Source organism: Drosophila mojavensis, unplaced genomic scaffold, assembly GCF_018153725.1.
Source record: "Drosophila mojavensis isolate 15081-1352.22 unplaced genomic scaffold, ASM1815372v1 contig_136, whole genome shotgun sequence".
NCBI lineage: Eukaryota > Metazoa > Arthropoda > Insecta > Diptera > Drosophilidae > Drosophila > Drosophila mojavensis.
The window spans coordinates 20747177-20764696 of record NW_025318667.1 but is presented as its reverse complement, the minus strand read 5'-3'; the positions used below and the strand labels follow the sequence as shown (position 1 = coordinate 20764696).

At 38.8% G+C, this 17520-nt stretch overlaps 1 protein-coding gene across 2 annotated transcripts in view; it reads left to right on the top strand.

The window, feature by feature from the left end:
• The window catches only part of LOC6584367, a 109974-nt gene that overhangs the window by 40456 nt on the left and 51998 nt on the right, over positions 1-17520 (top strand). The window contains exon 2 of one of the 2 annotated variants that reach the window (XM_032732287.2): positions 6402-6444. The exons of the other annotated variant lie outside the window; for it this stretch is intronic. The gene's annotated coding sequence lies outside the window, so the exon portion shown is untranslated. The remainder of the gene's footprint in view (positions 1-6401; positions 6445-17520) is intronic. 2 annotated transcript variants of the gene reach the window in all.

Here is a 17520-nt window from a genome sequence, read left to right as displayed (position 1 = left end):
CTGACAGTGGCAGCAGCCTGGCAGGCGTCATCCGGGCGCAGATACGGCTAAGCGTACACAGCGCAGCTAAATTCCAGCTGCAGTTGAAGGCACTTTGGCAGCAGCAGCAGCGACGGCAGCAGCGACGGCAGCAGCAGCGTCGCATTCAGTTGCACACATGTTTGGGCGTGATTAAGCTGCAATTTTTATACAATATTTACACAGTGTGTGGGCGCATTAAGAATTGTACTGGCGGGTGGTGGTGCCACTAGCCGTCCCGTGCCACATAATGACATTCATGCACACAAGTTGCAAATGCCGCATCGCAGCGCAGCGTGTCGCGTCGCGTCGCGTCGCTCTGTCGGCTTCTCCATATAATACAGATATTACAATATGCGGATTATTAGGCATTATGCATGTGTATATCTATATCTCTCTTATATACACTTCTTCCGTGTCTCTGTGTGTGTTATTGTACTAACAATTTCTATTCATAAACGCTTGTGTGTGTGTGTGGGTCCGCATGTGTGTGCGTGGCATGCAAATTTATTGTGTACGTTTTCATTTTGATTTTGCTTCTGCTTTTGCTTTTGCTTTTACTTTGGCTTTTCTGATAGGGATTTACATTTTGCATTGGCACGTGGAGTGTTGAAAGCCGTGTGGATTTTGGGTATTGGGATTTGGGTGCCAAGGTTGTGTGTGCATGTGTGTGGGTGCGGCTTTAATGCCTGACTGTCATTAGCATTGCATTTGTTATGCCTTCTCTATGAAGACACATTATCAGCACGCCCAAAATCCATGTAGGGTGGATTAAGCCAGCGATGCGGCACAAATTGAATGAAAGCGATTCAGCTTTCTCATATGAAGCCAAATCCTAATGCTACCAGATATATTACTACATATATTATTAATGCCACTAGATATATTTCCAATTGAAGTAACTGATATAAAAACGAGCTGGCAATGAGATGAAAGAAAAAATATATATACGAGATATATATGTATAATTCTGTTTGGTTGCCGAACATTTTCTTGTAGCTGCTATCAAATTCAATTAAATTTGAAACTTGCCCACCAAATATGTATATAGATTTGTATGTACATATAAGATTGTCAACTTGGGCACTTTTCATAGCTAATATGCAAACGATAGTTAATTGCAATCTAACAAAATAAATCAGTAAATGGTAATCACAGTCCTCTAAGCTTGAACGTTTGTTTCTTTGCGCTCCATTCACGAAATCAAGCGGAGCATAATTATTCTTACTCCCTCTCACGCTCTGAGCAAGAGACTTCAGTTCTTATCGTTTTCGTTTTCTGTTGAACGGGTTGAGTTGAATTATTCGTGTGAGACGATTGGCGTTCGTTCAGTTCAAAGTTCAATGCGAACAGTCACTGTCACTCACTCACTCACTCAATGGTGGCGAACGGGTTCACGTTCACATACAATACATATGCCCACACTCAGTTCCACTCAACCAAGTCTTCGGCGAGCTGCCAAAGCGAAAGAAAGCAACAACAACATAAGCAAATTTAGCCGATCACGAAGGAACTCATTAGAATAAATTTACTATTGGCTGCGCTCTGAGTATTTTCTCAGATAGTGAGTAAGCCAGTCATCGAAAAACAGTTAATATTTACATAAACATAGATCAGTTTCATAAAATCAGCATTTGATGTTGAAGAACGGCATTGTCGCTCATTCTATGCTCTCTCGCCCTTTGGTCTTTTACTATATAAAGGCAGGTGGCTTTCACAGCCAAGCAAAGTTACTTGAACGAAAAATTTCTCGAACTAAGTGAACTGACCTTGTATGAACGAACACGTATATAGGGAATAGAGAGAAAGTGGGACGAATGATCGAAAACTCTTACACAGCTAATCCATTGTGTCCAACACTCTTTAATTTACAATCTTTCATTATTTAAAGCATAGTCTTAACATAATTTTATTTTAATAAAGGATTCCATTAAAATAAATGTTGTTTTTTTTTATTTTTTTTATTTAACTAATAAAGGCAGAACTGCCCTATGAGCAAAAATTACATTTTTATTTGGACTTTTCGCAGTGGCGCACAAAAGTAGGCAACGCTTTTAAATCTTTGACATAAAGCTCTTTGCGGTCCGTTAATGTGCATTACGTGACACAGACGCACACACCCACATACGCGCACACATCCGCATATTGGTGAACTTATTTATTAATTTCGCCACTTAAGTCTTTAAGTGCCAACAAATGGCAAATAAATAACAATTACATAGCAAATAAATAAAACAACCGAGAGAATTACTCTCAAAAATTATATCATTAAACAAATGAAAAGTGTCACAGCAAATAAAAGAGCTAAATTGTTGTTATTAATTAAGTGGCATTAACTGCCGCCCATTTCAAATCCGCTGTGGACAAACAGAAAACCCGCAATCTGATACCAAACACCAATCAAAAGTAAAGCAGCTACAGCAGCAACTGTTGCAGCAACATCTGCAGCAGCTGCAGCAGCAGCGACGTCAACAATTTCAATTCCAATGACATTTGATTCCATTTAATTGACATTTTTTCCACACATTTTTCAGCCGTAATAAAGCTGGGCGTGGTCAGTGTCAGTTGGCAAAATATTTGTGTTCTCTAAATATTTATTCTGCCTATCTAATTCTTTATCTCTCGCCCTGTTGCTGTGTGCTTTACTAACCACATGGCTGTTAGCAAAATGTTTCCATGCCACAAAAATTTGATTTTAATTTGAATTTGATATGCGAATCAGCTTTGTAATTAAATATTTTTCGTTAGATTTTATTAAAAATAAAAAAATAAATAAAAATAAAATAAATAAATAAATAAAATCATATTTATTTAATTTCTGCGGCTTGCTGTCAACTTTTATCATTATTATGATTTTTCATTGGATGTGAAATATAATTTTAGAGCTTCGCTTCGTCCTTTTCTATATATATATATATATATATATATATATATATATATATATATGTATATATAAGACAAATAAATTTGTATTATAATCCGTCTACAGCCTTCGTCGCACCGTTCAATATTTTTAACAATTTACTAAGCGATGGTCAGCTGATGAGCTGATGAGCTGATATTGATTATTGGATAAACGTGTCCAGAATAATTTGCAATTGGTAATTTTGTAATTGCGATTTGCATGTCAAACGATTTAGTTATTTGCATTGGACAATCGTTTTATAGACGCATTTGTCATATCGGTAATTATGATGACTAATTCATATCGAAGCCAATTTAATTTGTGCACTCACTTTGTCTACTTTTTGCATCCAATTTGCCAATTGGTAATGGGACAAATATCGTTGCCGAACATCAATCTATTTGCAATTGCAACGCAATTTGCACTTATCATCCGCCTATCTGTGTATGTGTGTGTGCTATGTTATTCATAAAGCAATGCCTCTGATATGTAGTTAGTCTGCTGCTGCTGCCAGCTTTGCACAAACATTTGTAATTTGAAACAGGCTCGTAAATAAAACAGACGCAAATGCATTGGCAGCTGGCTAATTAGCCAGCAAAGCCAACAATTGAGCAACCAAACTACTGCCATGGATCGTAATGCTACAGTATCAGATAGCCAGAGCTGAGAATCGAATGAGTTAACACCCAGGCTGTGAGGAGCGCATGCAGAGCAGAGCAGAGCAAAGCATATGGTCTGTAAGCTATACAGGAAAGTCAACTGGGAATGGGACAGCATGAGAATGAGCATAGGAATGAATATGACAGTGAGACTGGGAGTGAGTTTGAGACTGAGGCTGGAACTGGGATTGAGACTGGGAATGGGAATGGGAATGAGAACGGCAATGCGAATGTAGATGAGAATAAGAATGAGAAAGTAGATGAGAGAGAATGAGAATGTAGATGAGAGTGAGTAAGAGAATGATAATGTGAATGAGAAGGAGAATGAAAATGAAGATGAAAATGAGAATGTGGATGAGCATGAAAATATAAAGAGATGAATAGAGAGACTATGGCAGATGCCGTATTGAAAAAATATATATTCAAGAAACAGAGAGTATCGAAAGAAAGAGAGAGAGAGAGAGAGAGAGAGAGAGAGAGAGAGATAAGTAAACAGCCTGTAAACGCAACCATATGAACAGATAGCGAAAGAGAGAGCGAGAGAAAGAGGAAGACGAATTTTATTAATTTGCCATATGCCGCAATTCTAAACGAATGGACTCCATAATCAAGTATCACCATTTACAGGGTATCATAAAGGCAAACATTTGCAATTACACAGTGCAAAATCGTAATTGATGTCCATGCAGAGATAGATTTTCGTGCAACGTTCCATCAAATAATTTCAAATCCACAGGCATATTGATACGGTCATCTAGCTAAGTGCGGGCCAATGTGCGTCTGTGTGTATGCTGCCTGTGTGCTGTGTATGTATGTATGTGTGTGCTTGTGCATTGATGGCACATTCATTATGTGGAATGCCTGCCAGCTGGCAGGCCATTGTCGATGCAGCCGCCAGGCGGATTGGCAGCCCGCAACTGTTATTAAACATTAATTTATGCATTACTAGACCGCTTAAATTAATCAGTAAATTGCATGCGCACACACACACAGAAATACAAACACACACACTCACTCACATATACATATATATATATATGTATGTGTATAGACGTCGACATCCTTAGGGACAATGGCAATCAATACTGAATACTTAAAACAAATTAAATTGCCACAAAAGCTGTTTGCTATTTGACAGTCCCTTTATTTATGAAATACATTTTGCCTTTGTTCCCCCATTATTGGTCATCAGCGGAATCAGGTTAAATCTGACTCCATTTGAAATGCCAGAATTAAAGCTGAATCGCTTGATATAAAATGCATTAAAAGTGATTACACATAAAAGTGTTTGCAATTGCACTGAGCCTGGCCATTTCAGTTGGCCATTTTATGGGCCACTTTAAGCCTCACATGCTTGATTATTTTTTATGTTTGCTTGTCGGAGACCGAGAGAGATACTCTAGCTACACTTTCCGTTTAGTTGCAAGGCTTTAAGCAGCAATGCCTTTTTCTCATTTTTTGTTTTTTTTTTTTTTTTTTTTTTTTTTTTCTTGAGATTATCAAGAATTTCTTTGTTGCAATCAGCAACTCAAAGCTCTCTCGATAACTAACTGCAATGCCCCAAGGTTTACGAGGCGCTGGCCTCAATATTCCTGCAGCTCAACAGAAGAAGCAGAAAAAGTGTTGTTGCCGCTTCAATTTTGAGACTGCACAATGTTGGCCAAGTTTGCATTTCCATAGCTCTCTTCAGATATCTCGAATGCATACAAAATCGATCTGGCAATGGCCAAATGGACTTTTTTCCTCAAATAGTGATTCAAGTCAATATTAAATTGATACTTGCTGCTGCACTCAGTACGTTTTATACCTAATTTGATGACTGTAGCTAAAGCAGGCAGCGACAGCACCTTGGCTAAAGCCCTGCCTCTAGAAGGCATACCATGTCTTAGGTCTGAGCTGCTTGCAGCATGAAGAAATCTATCGCTGGACACTAAGATCTGCATGTACTTGGTTTCTGATACACAATTCAGCTGTATAGAATACCAGAGTTGTAGCGTGTTCTTCAAGCAGATCTGAGCCAGGGACAGATCACTGGAAGGCCTTGGTAAATGAGACCTTAAGATGCTGTCTAAATACAGACGGTACTGGCGTACCTGGAGTGACTATATTTTCAACCAACTGCAGCCTGGCCAGGTATATTTACAGAAGTCCCAGATGCCACAAGCCTCAGTACACAAAAATAGAAATTGAACTAAGAATTGGAAAAAATTGACACAACTGGAGACAGTCTCCAAAAGCCGAGAAACCAGACTTGATAAATAGAATTCTGTCCCTTATAACGAGACGCTATGAGTTTGCTCACATAAGTTTCTCCGTAAACCAGAATTTTCTTCGCAATAATCGTACGCACACTATAAGCGGAGTTGTTATAACGGTACTCTAATGTATTTCATTTTTTTGTGCATATTCAGCTCACATGGCTCCTCGATAAGCGTAAATTAAGTTTGCAAGAAACCTACTCTAATATATTTAAAATTCCTGACAACTGGTCTTGACTTCAAATCTATCAAATAGCTCCTTATGCCTTACCTTTAATAGTTAAAGGTATTTTATACCCTGAGCTATATTCTTATTCCTTCTTATTTCATAGACTTGCAAAATATATTTAATTAAATTCGTTTCAGCAACTCATAGCAGGATACTAATCCATGATAATCGAAATATTTTTATTTGTATGTATATCCACAAATAGTCTTTGTTAAGATTATTAATTATGCTTTTATGCTCTCAACTTGATTTGCACAATTTATTTCTTATATATTCTTTAAGCGAACGAACTAATTATGTTTATTCAACTTTAATCTTGAATCTCCTTTCAGCCAAACCTTCGAAGACAGCGTACAAATTGTATTCTCGCTTTAGGTAAGTGCTCGCAGTACTCATGCAAATGCGCTCGCAAATATGCAATTTATAAGGGCGGGCGCAAAATAATCAAAAGCCGCCAGCAATGGAGCAAGAGCCAGAGCCAGAGCCACAGCCACAGTCAGAGCTAGAGATAGAGCTCTGGAGCAAGAGCTGGGCCAAAAGCAAAGTAAAACAAAATTGTTATTCGTTCTGCTAAGCAATTTGATTTACCTGCCCAGAGCATAGATCAGGCTTAATCGTATTCCATGCGCCACGGCTCTGATGCAGTTCCGTAAGGTCAATTTAGTTCTTTTTTACGGTCAGGCAACTGCCTCCATGCCATTTTATTGTACGGCTTCTGTCAGTCTGTCGCGCGTCAGTCATTCAGCTCACTCCCTCTATCCGTCCATCCATCTGTCTTTCTCTGCCTACCATGCTGTTTCCTCACCCACCCCCCCCCCCTCCCTCTCTTGGGCCGCTCGTCAACCACCTCTGCCTTGGCCTTTCGCCCGCTTCGGCTCGGCTGAATGATAAATGGCCTGGCATTGCGGTTGTAGGCAACATTAAGCGTTGTTCAAGCGCCACAGATTGCAATTGTTGCCTTCACCCACGCCCATTCCCTTTCTCTCTCTCTCTCTCTCTCTCTCTCTCTCTCTCTCTCTCTGTCTAGCATTTGTTTCTCTTTCTGCATCTCTGTCTCTGCAGCGCCTTTCTAGCCAGCATCCATCCATTTACTAGCTGATTTTTTATGCGCTCCTCTAGCACTCGTCAAAGTTTTGCGGGCTGCTTTTTGTGCTGCTCCGGGAGCTGCGATTCTCTGACAGACAGCAACTTGTAATTTGTAATGCTCCGAGTACCGAGCTCTGTTTGTTGTTTGCTGCTGTTGCTGTTGTTGCATCTACCGGTTAACAGTTACCATCTCGCTGCTACCATTTACTGCTGGCCAGGCCATGATTTTGAAATGAAATGCATTTGTAAACTTTTGCGCTGATTTAATGATGTTTCATAGAAGCGCCTCAATGCGCCTTGAATGAAGCCACACTTCAAATACATAGCATCTCAGTCTCCCGTCTCCCATTTCTCTACAGCTGCAAAAGTTGTTGGCCTTACAGCATAATAGCTGAACAAATCTATCCCATTCCATTACTTCGAATTAAATTTCGGTCAAAATATGGCATGCTGTCTCGCATTCATTACGAGAGCATTTGCTTCATTTTTCTCGTGGAAAAGTATTTATATATTAAGTAGAAAATAAATACAATATTTCTTACATTTACGATTTAATAGTACTTAACATTTAAGCATGAGTAAAGGAAATGTTCTTTATATAAAAGTTAAATTATAAAAGTTTGCTTTCAGCAGCATCGTTTGTAGGAAAGTTTGAGAACTCTCGTTTAAAGTAAGTGGGTTTAACTACATATATGTGTATATATGTACATATGTATGTTTATCTTCTCTTACGAGTATGCACAATCACGGGAATCGAGAGTAAATCTCATGGCATTCATAGCGAACTATATGTGAACAATATAGAATCCCGTCAATCTAACCTATTCTTCATCATTCATATCCGTATTCTTTGTCACTCTCTCCGCCTCTCTCACCATCTTTATTGTTTGAGCATTATCTTTTCGTCTTTCTCTCTTGTTCTCCCTCCTACCCTTCTTGAGTTCTTCGACTCTCAATGGCTCTCTAAGAGTCAATCACAGTATTTAACTGTTCTGCTTATTATGACTGTCTCTCACCTTTTACATATTTACGATTCTCCCCGTACCCAAATTCTATATATATTCTGTCTTTCTCTATATTTCCTTATTTTACTCCTTCTTCGTGTGTTTCATTCCAAATCTCCAACTTATGTTTCTTGGACACGGTGTCTCTTCTTCTCTCTCACTGACTCTCTCTCTCTCTCTCTATTGTTTTTATAACTGCGACTCGTCTTCCCATTTTGCTGTCTTTCTCTTCCTACCTCAATTCACCTCTCTCTCTCTCTCTCTCTGCTTCTCTTGCATAACTGTTTATGTTCTACCGTCTCACTCTCTGTTTATCTCTTTATACTTCTTTTCCGCTTCTCTCTGCTTCTCGGGCTTTCATCTTATGTCTTTCTTCCTCATTCTCTCTCTCCCTCTCACTATTATCGTAGTTGGCAGTAATTACTGTGCAGCTCCCTAGACCGTAGGCCCACGCCTATTTCGAAATATTTGCAGTTCCCATCATTCACGGAATACTTCTCAATGTCTCATCTGTCTGTGAATGCAGAAGAAATCAAATTCCAATTGACGTGCGACATACACTCGCTGATTTGTATTTAATTTCGCCTTTTTACCCAATTCATTTTCTTGTTGTTGTTGGATATTATTTCGTAAAATTTGTTCAACTGGCGCATATTCATTTAATTTGCGCATCTAATTAGGGCCAATTATGTAATTAAAAATAGCCTAAAAAGAAATATTTGCATCTATTCACATCGGCCTACACAAGTGCAAATTGTTATTAGTTCTTTTTTTTTTTTTGTTGTTGTTGCTGTTGTTGTTGTTCTTTTTTTTTTAAACATGGCAATAATAATTTATGCAGGAACCGGACGCATTCTGCGCCGCATAATAAACGCCAATTAATTATGATATCAGCAACAATAACATTAAAAAAATATAAACAGCTAAAAAGCGAGCATTCCAAGGGCTAGGCGTAGAAGTACCCTGGCTTAATGGAAGATTAATTTTTTGGGCGCTTTAACACAATAATTTGTTCAGTTTTTGTCTAGGCAGAAATTTCTGCCAAAATCGTCTTTAATATATGCCAATTGTTAATTCTTAACCTTACCAACACATGCTTTTCATTTAGCACATAATGCCCCATGCTCGCACATTGTACAGGGTATGCAAATTATAAAATCAGCGCCAAAGAAAAGCAACAACAAAATCTGTAAATTGCCCAATGAGATATGCAGTAAAAATAAACATGTTAAATGGTTTGCCATATGTAGATAAACTCTGTACAGATGTTACCCCAAAAACAAGCATTGCATGAAATATATATATTATGTATATGTTTACGAGACATTGTATATGGTATATATATAGATATATGTACTTTCAAATAATGACAGCTGAAATATTGTGATGACTTTTTAATTAAATGCAACAACTACTGCAATACGAATGTTGTCAATGCGTCGAAAGCTATTGGTTGAATCTTATCAAAATTGCGGTCGAATTATGGTCAGCAATGTGTCAGCATCGCACCTGGGCTAAACGTGTGGCCAAAACTGTTAGAAATTGCCTTAAATTGGGGTTTGTGGTAAGCAAATGTTTGAAATTTATCACTGCTAAAGCATTGCTACGGATTACTCTAGCTCTCTGGCTCTCTACAGAATGAATTATTCTCGTATACTGAAATATTTATACATATACACATATATATTTATGCTAAAGCTCTGCTGCCTTTTAGAGTACGTAGTCTAAACAGAACTTAATGAAATATATATAAATATATAAAATATTTACTAACAACTCTGTATCCTATGGTAAAATGTTCTATAGAGTTTAGCATAGGATACATATCTAAGGGAAAGAAACAGATTTTAAGGTGTAATTAATATACGGGTAAAGATTCTGGAATCAATGATTACATAAAAATTGTTTAGGTGAAGAGATAATTTAGCCTTGAGGGTGGTGGAGCTTCTAGGTCTTGCGGGTGCTGTAATCTAAGTCTTCTCCTGAGAGTTCTTTAAAGTATAATACCTAGTAACATGGCCTGGCTATTTAAATGAAAATTTAATCTCTCAGAAAGCTTGTAGAATAAGCCTTAAAGTTCTCTTATCATTTCAAGCCTTGACCCTAACAAAGTGTGCATGTAAGATAAGCCTTAGAGTTCAATTATTGCAAGCTGCGAATCTGGTACACCCTAATAAATTGTGCTTCAAGTTCAATTAATACAAGCCTTGAAAGTAGTCCACCCTAATAAATCTCGTCACTTCCCACCGCAACTATGATTGCCTTACACTCTGCCTTCCCATTTCACTCCTTGCCTCAGCCATCGAGGATGCATCTCTGCATAACTTTTAAATTGAACGCAATAATTAAACAATTACCGAACGTGCAATTCTCTATCAAAATCAAGCATAAATTTCAAATATGTTGCAAAATCCTGTTGGCCACTTAGCGACTCGCATTCGCACACATTCCGAGTTGATGTCGACATATTACTCATACGCAGTGTTGACAGTCGCTGGCTGATTGGCAAACATGTTGACAACATGCCGCTGTCACGGCCATCGCCCAGTTATTAGCTGACTTTGAATTTCGCTTGGCGCTTCTTCCGCACACACACACACACTCACACACATTTTCATTTCGGCTTGAACGAAAAAAAAAAAAAGAAAAAAGAAAACAAACAAATCGACGTTTTATAGCCAGGCCATCAAGCAGCCACAAACTATGCTGCTGGCCCCTGGTACAAATACATAGACATTCTATAAAACACGCTCTGTGTATGCGTGTGTGTGTGTGTGTGTGATACTTGGGTGCTTGCCATGTGCTCGCCATCGTTTTGCTGTTTGCTGCTGGCTGTTGGCTGTTGGCAAGAGTTCTAATTTTTCAAACCACAAAATAAAAAACACATTTCTTATTACAAATCGAGCGACGAAGCGTGCCAAAAAAATATGCTACAATTCTCTCTTCGAATCACAGCGAAAACAGTGAACCAAACACGCCCCACACCCCACTCCGCCCAATGCCACTCACATACACATTCACATTCACATGGCTTGGTATTACCCCTTTTGCTTGCGATTTGCCAGCCTTGCTATGCATGTGACTCATACCCTTTCTGAGTGCTGTATATTGCATTCAGCAAGCTATTTGTACTAAAGAAGTTCAAAGATTTCTCAAGTCTAATTTATTGTGGAGAACATTTTTGTTAATTTTATATAAATCTTATAAAATTATATAAATTATATAAATTAATTTTTAAAAAAAATAAAATAAATAAAAAATAAAATAAAAAATAAATAATTAATAATAATTAATACTAAATAATATAATATATTTAAAAAATTTTTCAATTAAAAAAAAAATTGTTTATATAAAAAACAATAAGTTAATAATATCATATACAGCTGTGGCTATAATAACTGCTGTGCGACTGAGCTCTAAATGTTGAATAAAAAATGTAGCAATATATAATCCAGTATATATAATGTAATATGGCTATATCACCCAATCTCTATATTCGCAAAAAAATTTTTTTTTTCAAAATATTGACTTTATCACATAGTTTTCTATGTAAAACAATAATCTATATATAATAATATAAAATCTAAATGATCTTCCATAATCTACTACAACTGGTTTTTACAATACTGTTTTTTTTTTTTTTGTTTCTTTTCCACATAATTTTCATTTTGTTAGAGTATTCGTCATGCGCCATAAAATTATTATTATATTTTTTATTATTTTTGCCATGTGATTTTCTTTTATTTTGTTTTTCATTTCATTTTGTTATTTGTTCGTTGCCTTTTTTCCTTTTCTTTTTCATTTCATAAGTGAAGCGGCTGGCCAACAACAACAAACCGACTGACGCACTTATTTTGCGCTTTGAATCCAATCACGTACCAATTTCCAAATTTAACCTTTTTGAGCCTGGGCCGCCGTTCGTGCAGCAATTGGTGGCAATTGAACTTGGCGCTCTGTGGCCGAGCTCTGGCCGGGCCAGGCGCTGCCCTGTGCCACAGTGCCCACTGGTGTGCTGGCACTCGCTGCTGCCAATAAAAACCATTTGCTGGACTGAAATTTATATGGGCGCGTCAATAAAGAAAACAACAACAGCACAAAAAACCAACAACAACAACAACTGTACTGAGAAAAAAACGTTGGCAAATGATACGTGGCAGGGGCAAATTGCTGCCGGGGCAAATACACTTTGAACCGTTTCAATTGACCAACGGCCTATTGCTGTGCCGCAGTTCATCTGATCGCCACACCTGCCATCCCCCTCTCGCTCACACTCAAGCACTCCCGCTTTCTGTCTCTCGCTCTCTCTCACTCTATCTCACTTTCTCCTTTGATTACAAACAGCACTGTGGGCCTCACTGCTCTTTTGTAGACCCCATAGCTGAACGAATTCAGAACGAATTCTATGGCTGCACTTTGTTGCGGCCCTTTTGCTATATTAATTTCGAAAGCTGCGTTATTTGAGCGGCCGCACGAATTTGGCCTCAGTTAACGACCCAGCACCGTCCCTAACCCTGGTCCCACTCTCTGGATGCTGTGCGCCTTGGAGGTACACTTCTTTGGCTGTCTGTTTGGCCATTCGATGCCTGTAAGCGACACCATAAAATATTGAACGTGTTGAGCACGCATACACACACACACACACATACACATACTCACTGCACTCCCTGACTGAGTGAACTCGCCGAAACTTTGACCCCTTCAATAGGCCCGCTCTTTGTCTCCCTTACACAGTGTGCATCTCGCTTGCTCTCACTGCACAAATATTTTTTTCTTACTCCACTCGCTGAGGCACTTTTAGCTTTTGTTGCCAATGTTGCTTTTACCAGACCAGACCCGATCTACCCCCATTCCTCCCTTCCGTTCTGTTCGATTGCCTTTGCTTTGGTCCAGGCAGACTGACGCTTGGTTTTCTTCATTTTTAGCTGGCAGCACGCGCATTACATTACATTACATTACATGGCGAGCAGAGCAGGTCGCCTCGGGTCTACAGCCATGTCCGATGCCGATGTCTGCCTTTGAAGGGCCATCGCACGCTACCCACCCCACTCATTGTCGGGCCCATCGTCCGTCTTCTCATAACACTTTACTCGCATTGTGTTTCCTGTTTCGCTCTCCGTCCGTTTGCTGGCCAATGAATGTTATGTACGCGCGCAAATGTGAGTGTTGAACTCATTGCAGTGATTGATGGCGCTACTTATTTGAGTGTAAGTGAATGCAAGTGTTAATGCTCTCTACTTAAGTTTCATTTTGTTTTCTCTTCGATGGCAGTAAATCGACAACATCTTTGGTCGTCTGCCAACAATGTTTCCGACCTACGAATCGGCGAGCATTTAAATGGTTAATAATGGTTGAGGCTGAACGATAATCAGTTTGATATTTAATGGACCATTTGCCCGATGCCGATTACCAGAATTTTAATAAATACCAATTGATTGAATAAACTAAAATCGATCATTTGTTGATGATCATTTTCATTTTTATTGGTGCGACTATCTAAAGTTGAACTATGAACATTTCGACATACGGTTAAATTATCGAAATTTAAGCAAATAACAATATTGATTGGTTTATCGATAATTAAAAAACTCTATATCGTGTGAATATTTATCCTTTAATTATCGATACTTAAATTGAAATAACTCGACAGTAAACGGTTAAAGTTTTAATTATAATACTGTTAAATTATCAAAAACCGATTTAACAAAATCAATTGGATTATCGATCAAATTGATAGTTGTACGGTCGATAGCTCGAAATGGAAAAGAGATTAGTTTTTTGTTTTTCTATTCACAAAACTATCGATAATTATCGAACACCTTTTTTTATGGGAATAACATTTAGTTCGATTTATTGCGATTTTCGATTTAGTGGGGTACAAATTATCCAGACTTAAGATCGACGTGCTTCAAACTTAACGTTTACAACAAGCTTTCATGTTTCGATTTGTTATTGTATCGAATTATCGATGAATATATGAAGAAGTTTTTAAAGTAACATCTATTGCATTGCAAATATAGTTATTATGTCAATTATATTCTCACTCAACTTTCATGAATATAGACAAAACAATGATTGATATTAATAGCTCTTATTTCATCATTCCAATTCCTCTTTCACTTAATGTTTACTCGATTTCATTGTTCCCACCCTTGTTTATCGATGTATCAATATATTAAGAACTATCTGTGACAATACTATTGTTATCGAATATTGAGCACAATAGCTTTGTGGCCGTAAAATACTAGTATTTATTTGCAAACTTCTCTAATATGGGTATATTCCGAATAATCTATTAATGTCTGGAGTGCTTATCACAGCTGCTAAGCCACAACCACAAAGTCCTCTAAATGGGCGCTAGCATTACAAAAGGATTTGCTGTCGCACCCAACTCCTACCGCCTCCCCTTTTCCGCCCTCCTATTGCCAGCAGAAAAAGTATTTTTGCCGCTCTAAAAGTATTCATGTGTTCTTTATGGATACTCATTTCGATTGCTATCCACTCGCAGCTGAACGCTAGGCGCGTCTGGCACAGCTTCAGTTTCATTTCGGGTAAAAATTGATGCCATCTGTTCGACATTTAATGCCTTTGGCTAGTGTTGGGCAGCGCTGGCATACGGTCGGAGTTCGACTAAAGGCTATATATATATGTATGTATGTATATAGCTATGTGTGTGTGTGTGCTGCGCTTTTTTAATGCAGTGGCTGCATAATTTGAGGACACGTAAGTCGCCTGCATTATACAGGGCTATAAATCGGACATGGCTTTTCACGGCATGCAGCAGGTCGAGCAGTTAATTTTACCCCTGGCAGCTCAATTTGCACACGATTTGCTGTACGGCTGACCACCAGCCAACCGGACAGCGGACAGCGAGCAGCTACGGCCGCTGGTTGCTGCTGACTATTCGCACCTGAGAAGCAAGTGCAACGGTAGCCAATGGCCAGGCCACTTGAGTGGCATTCAAATTACGTTTCATTACGTTTATTGGTACGTCGTAACCCGATGGTGCGCCTTGACTGCTCTGCTGCTGGCATCCATTTATACGCTAAAAACTTCGTCTAACCTTATTTTGGTGTCTGCGGGCCGGGAGAAGTTTTGAATTCAATTTGTTTGCCAGCGGGCAGGCTGCCAAACCGAAACCCCGGCTCAGGCTCGATTCGACTGCGCGTTTAGCAGTTTGCCTTCTGCCTGTCGCTCGCCCCCCAAAAAAAAAAATTTGTTGATTTAATTCGTATCTGGGGAATGCTTAATCAAAAATATACCCGCTGCCAATTTGTTAGACGCCAAATATAGTCGACATGTGTGTCTGTGTGTGCGTGTCTGTGTGTGCGTTTTTCTATATTTTCGCATAGTTTTCTACATTTTCCTCCTATTTTTTTTTTTTTTTTTAGAAATTTATTGATTGGCTCATAATTTCCCTATGGCTAGTTGGCGTTGCCTCGCCTGTCAATTGCCCGTCAGTCAGTCGGCCAATAGTTTGGGTCTCTTTTTCCTTTTTACTGTTATTTATATATGCGCTCGCTTTTTGCTGTGAAATATGATACGCCATAGAGCTCGACTTTTTATATGAATCATAGCGGAACATCATTTATGTATTTTGCAATCAATTTTTTAAATGATTTTCGGATTGAATTCTTGACTTGAGGGTCACTTGCTGCAAGCACTTAAAACTCAATAATATGCGAAATAAATGAGTGGCAATTGCCGACTGCAGCATACACATTCACGGTTCAACTGCTGCTAGAGCCATCAATCATAAAATTATCAAAATAAACAAAATGATTTTCATTTTACGGACTAACGGACAACAAGGCGAACATTAAACAAAACCAATATACTCAATTCACTTTTGTGAAAGAGTATCGAAAGAGACTTAACAGATTTTCAACTATAAACTATAAATAATTATAGCAAATCTTTGCGTCAAATTAAGTTGGCTACAAAACTGGTATTTATTGATATTAAGTGCTCCATTTTTGGTGAGGCTTCTGTGGACTCGGGACACTCCATTAAAAGCGTACGCTGCAGTGTGGCAAAGTGCTAATGTGCCGAATGTCATAAAACTGGCCTTAAAGCCGCAAAACTCTGCATCGTGCCATTCACAGCGCATTTAACACTTTTCCCAACAGCTTCACTTCACTAAACTTCAATTTCCCCTCTCTCACTCTCTCTCTCTCTTTCTCTTCCACTCGCTCTATATCTGCCTTTCTCTCTGCTCCTCTCAGTTTTAAAACATTTTAAATCTGAATCTATAAATTTGAAATTACTTGCATGTGGTAAAATCTTTGCAGAGCTGAGTAAAACCGCAAGCGGCATTTTCGTTTTGTCACCCAAACCCCCGACAACGAACGACGAACGACGAACAACGACCTAACCGCTGCTGTCTGACCAGTCTGGCCAGTGTCCAGCCTCCAGCCTCCAGCCTCCAGCCTCCAGTGTCCAGTGTTCAGTGTCCAGGTCCTCTGTCCCTAACCGAACCCGGCCAACCCCAATGGCCCAGCTCAGCTACATATAGCTTGTGCATGGGCTATAACGGCTGCCGCTGACCATTTTCACACTCGTTTTGTGTATGGCACTTGAAACAGAACTAGGTATATATATATATATATATAACATAAGATATACATACATACAGTATACTACATATATGTACATGCTGCGTGCAGTGGACACTAGAAATGTGCTATACGACTTGTGTGGCGAATGGGTCAGCCATTAGAATCGTATAAAAAGTGATAGCCTCTAAATATATAAAACTATGTCAAGCACAACCATAAAAACACTCCATGTGTGACTTTTGTTGCTAATTATAATTTATGGGGCAAAGTTAGTTTAACGTTTGCCCCCAAAATTGAAGGAAACATTTATAAATCTGTATTTATCGACTTTTAACAGACTTTGAAATATATGGTTAGGCAATGCGAGTAGCTAAGGCTTGCTCAACTGTTTTTCTGCAATACACTAGAAGAATTCCCATAGATTGTTAGCTTAAGCAAAGTGTAGAGCAACGCTCTCGCTCTCATTCTCTCTCTCTCTCTCTCTCTCTTTTTCACTCTCTCTTTCTATCTCAATCTCATCTCTCTCTGTTTCACTCACTTACTCTGTAAGTCGACCACTTTGCTTTCCATTTAATTTTGAAATGTGCTCTGTATCATAACCAAGAGTGCTGTAGACCGTACTGCTCTTACTAAAAAATACCCTGACTTCTATGAAGACTTCTTTGGCGTGAGCTCGGGCTGCTAAGGCTGAGCTTTGTATGAGCTTTGGCCTGAGCTTCGACAGTGCTTCAGCTGAGCTTGTTCTGAGCTTAAACAGTGCTATAGCTGAGCTTGGACTGCGTTTGGGATAAGCTTGGGCTGAGGTT